Source organism: Parasteatoda tepidariorum, chromosome 3 (assembly GCF_043381705.1).
Source record: "Parasteatoda tepidariorum isolate YZ-2023 chromosome 3, CAS_Ptep_4.0, whole genome shotgun sequence".
Taxonomy (NCBI): Eukaryota; Metazoa; Arthropoda; class Arachnida; order Araneae; family Theridiidae; genus Parasteatoda; species Parasteatoda tepidariorum.
In genome coordinates, this window is record NC_092206.1 from 97,394,699 (window position 1) to 97,403,961 (window position 9,263).

Genomic DNA, 9,263 nt, shown 5'->3' on the forward strand with positions numbered 1-9,263 from the left:
AAATAATGAAGTATACTTACTATAAAATACGAAGAACAACAAGATCTGCTTGAAGCTCTAAAGTTTATAATTTCCTTAAAACCCNAAAAAAAAAAAAAAAAACAGGAATTTTTAAATATTTTATTAATTATTCAAAATTTATGTTCTTTTTTTATATTTATTTTTTTTAAGAAAAAAAAAACAGGAATTTTTAAATATTCTAATAATTATTCAAAATTTATGTTCTTTCTTTTATTTATTTTTTTTTTTAAGAAAAAAATTAAGTCTATGGACAATACTGCTTATACATTAATCCAATATTATAATCTGGATTTTATTCAGTTGTAAGACTTTCAATTTACAAATAAATAAATACAATTATAACAACGAAACTAAAGATTTAATGTTTTTTTTTTTTAATTTTTTTTAAATATTTAGGCAAAGTAATACTACAATTTTGCATTAAATTTTTGATTTTATTGAATCTTCTTAAAAATTCCTATTGAGCTCTCAAATGAAATAAAATAATATGAATATAATTTTTGTTTTCTTTTCTTCAATTTTATTTTTAATTTAATGGCAGATATTCATTCATTTAATTTATTGAATTTGATGTGTTAAATATGCATCGACATAGGTTTAAGTATACCTTTACATCTGAAAGTTTTACCTAGTTTTAGATGCTTACTCTGTGTCAAACCTTAATCCAAATAAAAATTTAAAAACACGCTATTCATATAAAAAAATTAAATAAATAAATAAAATAAAATAAAATAAAAAACCGTGCCTCTTTTTAAACTGTTTAGCATTTTATTTTAATCAAATATGACGCAGAAAGACATTCATATTTTGTGAAATTAAATGTAGTGTGAGAAAAATTATATTTTAAATATACATATAATAAATAAATAAATATTTTATAAATATATATTTTAAATATATATAAATATTTAAATAAATAAAAAAAAATTATATATAAATATTTAAATAAATATATATTTTAAATATAGATTTTATTTTAATTCAGTTTTACATATGAACTATTAATTGAGAATTTTTCTTACATTCAACAGTTACTTTGTTTGCATTACCTAAAATTGAGCAAACTTTTGAAAATATAAATTTGAAATGTAATATTATTGAAACTATTAGTTGGGTATTTTTAATAGTTCAAGTTAAACGATTTAAAAAAAATTAATAAATTGTTCACCACTCAAAATATGAGTTGATTTGAGATTTCATATGATCTTGTAATATCATTGGTTAAAATAAATGCGTATATTATTAACTAATTAATAATAATTAAATAAACTTTTGCACGAAAGTTCTGTCATTGATTCTAGTTTCATTCTCACTTTCTCTCTCTCTTTTTTTAAGAATCTAATATTGTAGAAGTTACTTAAGTTCTGAATTAGATCTGTATACTGCAGGGAGAAGAACTTTCTACGCAATACAGACTCTAATTTAGATTTTAAATAAACCTAAAGCATGTAAATTTTTTTGCAGAAATCAATAAAAAGAATTAAAAAGTAGTCAATAATAAAAATTAAATTTTACAATTATTATTTTTTAAAATTTATTTTATAATTTTGTTTATTTAGAATAGAAATTAGTGCAATAAATACAACTGTAAAAATTTTTGTTTTTCAGTTCTTTTCCCAATAAAACATTTCATCATCAAAATTAAATCATGTTTTTCATATAGTGAGGTTTTCCCTAATCAATTTTAGGTAAAAATTAGGTTTTTAATTCAACGTTATTTATGTACTGTTCTTGAGTATTCGAATAAAAAAATTTCATGAACCTAATATTTTTTACAGTATTAATTAAAGCTTCAAAAATACAAACTCCCCAGCCTTTGGCATTGTGTAAGACAGTAGTATTAATTACATAGTAATAAGAAATTAATTTAATACGTTTCCTTACTCCTAATAACATATTAATAACATTTATTCTATTTTTCCTATCATCAGAAATACAATTGCTAAGCTCATTATTATTCTGCGCTTGTATTTTTCGAATTATTAACCATTATTATTCTTTGTGGAACTTGGATGTGGAACGCCAACACCTGAATGAAAATATAAAATTTTCATCTTTCGTATTTTTAAACATTTTTTTTTTCTTTCTCTTTTTCAATTCGATCGGGATTGAGCCAAATGCTCTTTCTTCGCATTATTTCCCACATGATATAATTCCACTTCTGTGTATGTCTTCAAGTTAGAAGAAAGAAAGAAAAAATGTGTCTTTGTTGCTATTTTTTCACTTTTCTTTTTCTCGTTTTTAATTAAGAGTAGGTCGCTAATCTTCCTTAAATCTTTAAAAAAAAATGTTTCTTATTAATATTACTATGAAAATGTAGCGACTTTAAGTTTTTTTTTCTTTTAAAAAATAATTAAAAATTTTCAATTCCTAATAACGACGAGAAAAGAAGCATTTGTAATTTGTATTTTTCAGTATTCATGCACTATCTAGAACTATTCCTATGGAAATTAATTGATAATGGCTTTATAATAAAATCTTTTCGCTGTTAGAAAATTAATAAGGTAATTAAAAATACGTATATTCTTTTTATCAAAACCAAGTTGAATGTAGTATTTTTAACAACTTTTGTGTAACTTCCGGGATTTCCCTGAGAAATTTCTTGAAACTACTGACTACCTAATAGTGCCTTTTCACAATAGTTGGCACAGACTACGTCTGGAACTATTATTAGCAGTTATTATTAGTAGCTTCTTCATACATCGATAGTTGGTACTGACTTCTGATAGTTTTTATTAGCTTTCGATATCTTTTTCTTAAAAAACCATATTTGATTGTCAAATTTAAATTGAATATTGCTTTGTTATATAACTTTTAGGATTTCTCAGGATAATTTTTGAAGCACTGACTACCAAATATTACCTTTTCATAATATAGTTGGTTCAAACTACTAATGGAATTCTTTCTTTTGGTATTGATTACAAAAATTGCTTTTTTGTACCAGTAATAGTGAGCAGTACTTTTTCATATATCATGGTAGTTGGGAATCAATTTTATTTGCTTACAATTTCTTTTTCTTAAAAACCCATGTTTGATAATCAAATTTAACTTGAATATAGCGTTGTTATATAACTTTTGGGATTTCCCATGATAATTTGTGAAAAACTAACTATCAAATAGTACATTTTCATAATAGTTGGTACGGACTACTAATGGAACTCTTTCTCTTGGTATTGATTACAAAAACGGCTTTTTTTGTACCAATAATTGTGAATTATTAGCAGCAGTACCTTTTCATATATCGATTGTTGGTACTGCTAATGCTAGTTGAGGAATTAGTTTTATTTGCTTACGATTTCTATTGCTTTCGATTTCTTTTTCTTAAGAAACCATATTTGATTATTAAAGTTGAATACAGCATTGCTGGCAACTTTTATGTAACTTTTGGGATTTCTCAGGGAAATTTCTAGAAGCCCCTGACTACGATTAGTACTTTTTCATACATTTAGTTGGTACAGACTGCTTTTGGAACTCTTTTACTTAAAATTCATATGCAAATAGTACTTTTTCGTATCAACAGTTGCTAATTATCAATAACAATATTTTTTCATTTGTCTTTAATTAGAACTGATTACTCGGTTTTACTTTCTAAAGATCTTTTTCTTCTTTCTTTTAACAATCTCTTTTATGAGTATTGGATTTAATATGTTTCATTTAAACTTTTCATTTTTATACAGAAATTTCATAAATACAAACTTAGATATATCTTTTTCAGGACAAAAGTTCCTGATACCTCAAACGGAATTTGCTTTTTACGATTCCTGTTAAAGAATGTAACCGAATTTTGATTCAAAATTTTGATTCGAATTTTGATTGAATTCAAAATCAATATCTCAAAAGCATTTTTTAAATCTTTTACTCTGCTTGGAGTTCAGTACTATTCATAGCAATTTAATCTTACCATACGACTCATATTGATACAATTTAAATCATTATTTCAAATCTTTTACACTTTTAGGAGCATCGCACAACTCACAGTTCTTAATTTTTATCATGTGTGTCACGTTAAGCACCTTAATGAACATTTTTTTTAATTACTATGCATTTCTATGAGTTTTGTGCTTCATTTTTAATTTTATCATTTGTGTCATGTTGTACAGTTCAATTTATGAACGACTTTACGAATTGTTTATACTTTTACACTGCTAAAAAAAGTATGGTCAAAACTAGTATTAATGTGGTAAAATTTACCGTGTTTTTGTCTCTATGGGAACACGTTAAAACTCGGTAATTTTTATCGAAGTGTTTTGGTAATGATTTTGGTAAAATTAGCAATAAAATACAGTTTTATATTATATGATAAAAATGGGTAAATGTTATAAAACTTGATCATTTTCTAACGATGCCTTAGAACATGGCATCGAAACCATTTATTTGGTTAAATTTACTTTTAAATTTCGTATTTTTTACTAAATAAGAAACATGAACTGTAATTTAGAAAATCATAATTTACGGTAAACCGTTAAAATAATATTGGGAAAATAACCAAATGAATGATTTGAATACCCTATATTTTGGATTTGTTTACTGGATTATGTTAACTGGATTTTTACCAGAAATGTCATTACCATATACGGTAGTTTTACCAGAATTTTTTTTTCTTTGTACGAAAATAAAAGCACCTAATCTTTCTTAGAGCCGAGAATAAATGCTTTGTAAAAATATGCACAAAAGATGATCCGACGGCAAAATGTAATAAACTACCATCTTGAAGATTATTTTTGTTAAGTTTTTTTTAAAGAATATACTAGTTTCTCCCCTTTGGCTCAAAAATACAATGCATAAAATATTTAAGTGATTTATAGATATTGATATGCAGCGTTCTTTCTCATTATGTAAATTATTTCATTCTAACAATTAAAATGAGTTAATTGTTAGAAAATAAAAATAAAAAATCCATTTTTGTAATCCATTAAAAAGAATTGAAACGAACATCAAATTATAGAATAATGTTTTACTTTGAAAAAATAATATGTAAGAATACATTGTGACGTAATGGATGTGTGACTAAATGAATGACTTCATTAATTTTTGTTTTGACTTTCCACGTTAATTTGAAAAATGAAACAATATTTATCAATTAACATTTTAAATTACTTAAAGTTTAATTTTTTTTAAATTAACAACTTTTTAAATTTCAAATTTATAAGAGAGTTCCAAGTAGTACTTGCACATTAAAGTTAAGAGTTTAAGAACATTTAAAATTTCTGAGCACAATATTTTTAAAGATTTCATTTAAATACAGTTTTAAATCTTTTAACTTAATGCTTTTAAATGTATTAAGTAAACAAAGTTTAAATTTTTTTCAATTAACAACTTTTTTTATTTTTCTAACCATAAAGTAGCATTGGGCACTTACACGTTAATGTTAATATAATTTAACAACATTTTAAATTCCTAATTTAATTAATCATAAGAGAATACCAAATAGTGTAGGATACTTACAAATTAATGTTAATATCTTAACAACGTTTAAAGTTTCTTAACATATAGAGTACCAAGTAATATGGAAAACATGCACATTAATTTTAATAACTAAACAACGTTTAAAATTTCCTAAATTAACAACTTTTTAAAGAGCTTAATCATAAGAGAGAACCAAATAAATGCCATGTCACGTGCAGGTCAATCATAAATCATAATTTGTTATACAGCTTTAGACTTTTCATAAATATGAATAAAACTTTTTTTTATCGATTCACATTTCATTTAAAGATAATTCAGGCACAAGCATTGATAGGGTTTGATTGTAGCATGCGCGAATGGGGACACTTGCCTCGAATGCCGTATTTTAAAATCCTTCAAGTGTCGTACCATAAAAGTAACAATTTTAAGTCATGTTATTACACTTTTTTTATACATGCATTACATCTATACAAATATATTCTCTCTCTCCATATATATAAACGGNCGATTGCATAAACAAATCTTATTTGCAAAAACATTTGTTTTTCGTTTTAAAAAAAATCTAACTTGATTTATTTTGACTTGCAAATAAAAGGAAATAACAAATATTTTCAACGGGGAGATAAAATGCAATTGCCCTCTCTTTATGCATGTACTAGGGGGCTAAGCCCCCTGTTCGCTACCGCTTACCAACCCCGATGATTGCTTCGCAATAATTGTTTTTTCTTGGCAGAAAGCAGTTTTTCTACTTAAATTAAAATAATTATTCACTTAACATAGCTATATATACTAAAAGGAATTCTGTTTGCTTACTCTTGCGCCTCTACTTCTCACCTCCAAATATTACTATCTATTAGTATTATAAACATTTAGATCTCTTGGTGAACAGAAGGGATTTTTCGAAGTTATCATTTTTTAAAATAACATTTATATTCTTATAACATTATATTGTTCAAACAAATTTGATGAGTTCACAACCATAATTTAAAATTTTCTCTAATAATAACAGCACTGGAAAATAACTTTGAATTAAGGATATAAAAATATTTAAAGGAGAACAATACCTTTACGACTTTTGTTAATTTTATGGCGATGACAACCAAAACAATTAGAAATGAATGAGGAAAAACTGGATCCTACCTCGTGATTTTCAGGCCAATAGAAATGCACGGGCAACAATGGAAAACTCTGACATCAGTATTAGACAAACTCAAAATAAAATAAAAATCGCTACTCAGCTTTAGATGGTAAGTTTAGTTGTAACATTTTAGCAAGCAGTATTATTAAAAATTATTACCTTTTTACACACATGCGTTCTCAATTTTAATTGGCTGTTTTGTGCGTTACTAACCTCAAGTGTTCTGTGATTGGCCATGTGTTATCATTTCACTCTCTTCTTATATCATATCATATATCATATCTTCTTATATCATCCTCAGAGATGTTTCCCAGACCGTCGCCAATAGCCCATTGTGCAGCTCTAATGCGACGTAAATGAACTACTAAACAACTACAAATCTTATATTATATAAAGATATATATTATCAGTATTTTAACAATTTCTTTATAGAAATTTGTACAATACTGGTTCATTGAAATTAAATCGCAAGAAATGCTTTTCCTTTAAAATAATTATTTAAATTTTGCTTTTTTATTATAATGAATAACAAGAGAAGCTTATTCTAGATTTACTTAGGTAACTCAATATTCTATACAAGAGTCATATTTAAGATTTATTTAGGCAAAATAAAAACAATACCAATTTTACTAATTGAATTGTTATTAATTTTTCATCATTTATTGAACTTTCCTGCAATAAATAAATAGTTTACGACTTTTACTATAATTATTTATACATTCTTTTCTTCATATGCACTTTTTTCTGCTGAAAAGGATTTATAAGTCAGACAATATTTGAAATCCTCTAAATTTGTTCTCTCTCCAAAGACCTCGACTTTTGCTTTTACCGCTGAACATAGACAATTATTTTTTTATTTTAAAAGGTCTTCCTAATGCAATGAAGCAAACAATAATGTATTTTTTATTTTATTTATTTTTTGCACGAAAGCTATCCAATATAGCAAATATCTGTTTAGATAAGCTCTTTATATTGCAAGCGAAACATAGTGATGAGTGATGATGATGCTTCTTATAATATTGATCCTCTGTCTTTATTAACTGCAATGTTTGCGTTTTTAAACATTGTGCTCTGCTTTAATGAAGTTTATATGCTACTAGTATGAAATTTGAATATTGAAATATGCATTCATTTTTTGAATTGTGATATGAATGTTTTGTGTTATGACTCTCTTATCTAGTATAGTTAATGTTAGCATAATGGCTCATTAGAGCTCAGTGTGTTATACTTATATCCAGTAACTATAATTCGTTACAATATACTGTCTAACATGTTGCATTTCCATAATCTATGTTATTCGTCATCAAACGACGAAGTTTTAGGAACGTCAGATACATTTTTTACAAATCATATCTCATATACATTATTTTTAACTTATTTTTAACTAACGACAATGTTCTAAAATTATAATAATTTATATGAATTGACGCATGTGGTAAATTTAAGCAATTTCGAACAGCACGAAATTCTTCAAGTGTAAGAGATTTGAAGGAAAAAAAATGAATAATGAGGTGTATAATACGAAAGGAGGTCGGCATGAAAAATTAAGTAACAACAAATAGTATTAAATTTCTAACCGGAGAAGAAATTCCGGTAAAATTTCCGTACAACAGTGTTTCCCAAAGTGTGGTACGCGTACCCCCCAGGGGTACGGGAACAATTTAAAGAAGGTACGCGTTCTTATGCGAAATATCTTGCAACAAAAGAAAATCTCAAAAAAATTTATTTAAAAACAAAGCTAGCCATGAAACTTTACGATTACGTATTTTTCTATTGGCTATTTTTCTCAGAGTCAACAGTTAATAATTAGTGGTGTCAACAGCCAGTTGTGCTTTTTAACTTTTGTGCAATTGTTTTATAGTGAAAAATACATTCATTTTTTTATTAGTGGTACAAAGCGTTACGAAAAATTTAGAAAGGGTACACAAAAGTCATAAGTTTGGGAAACTCTGCCGTACAATATGGCAGTAACATTTCTGGCAACAAAGCAACAACATAATTCTGGTTAATAAAACTAAAGTATTTAAACCTGTCATATGGTCATTTTTCTATTCTTATGGTAATGATTCACCGGAAATTCTAGATTTTATAGTTTTAGTTCCTATTACCATATATTTAGTAACAAGTACAAAACTGAAAAGTAAATTTAAACTATTAAATGGTTTTTATGCCATGCTCTAAGGTATCATGATAAAATTACCAAATTTTATCACATATATTATAAAACTATATTTTATCGTTAATTTTACCAAAATTATTACCAAAGCGCTTCGGTAAAAATTACCGAGCTTTTTGGTGTTTCCATCGAGCCAGAAACACTGTAAATTTTACAATATTCTGGTAGTTCTGGCCATTTTTTTTTTCTCGGTTCAATTAATTTACGGTAAAAAATATCTTTTGATCATTTTTTTCGCACAATTTCACTTCTTTTGCCTTTATTTATTTAGCATGATTGTCAAAAACATATTTTGTACACTCGAAAAGAGCACCTAAAACCTAGAATATTGTGTAACACTCACAAAAGTTATAAGAAATAAATCTCTATTCTTTTTTAAGACTGTATATGCGCATATTTTTAATTTATTTCATCAAAAATTAGTTTAAAAAGCAAAGAAAACTTGCGATTCAAAAAATATTTGAGAACGTTGGATACATTATAATAATAAATATATTTCATGATAATTTATTTAAACTATCA

General features: G+C 25.7%; 1 long non-coding RNA gene across 1 annotated transcript in view; it reads right to left on the reverse strand.

Moving 5' to 3' along the window:
• LOC122269820 (uncharacterized) overlaps positions 1-8,396 on the reverse strand; it is a 61,681-nt gene extending 53,285 nt beyond the window's left edge. The window contains exons 1-2 of the long non-coding RNA XR_011636483.1: positions 6,492-8,396; positions 21-74 (exon numbers count right to left, since the gene is read on the reverse strand). This is a non-coding gene — a long non-coding RNA (uncharacterized lncRNA). The remainder of the gene's footprint in view (positions 1-20; positions 75-6,491) is intronic.
• Positions 8,397-9,263: the final 867 nt, after the last annotated feature.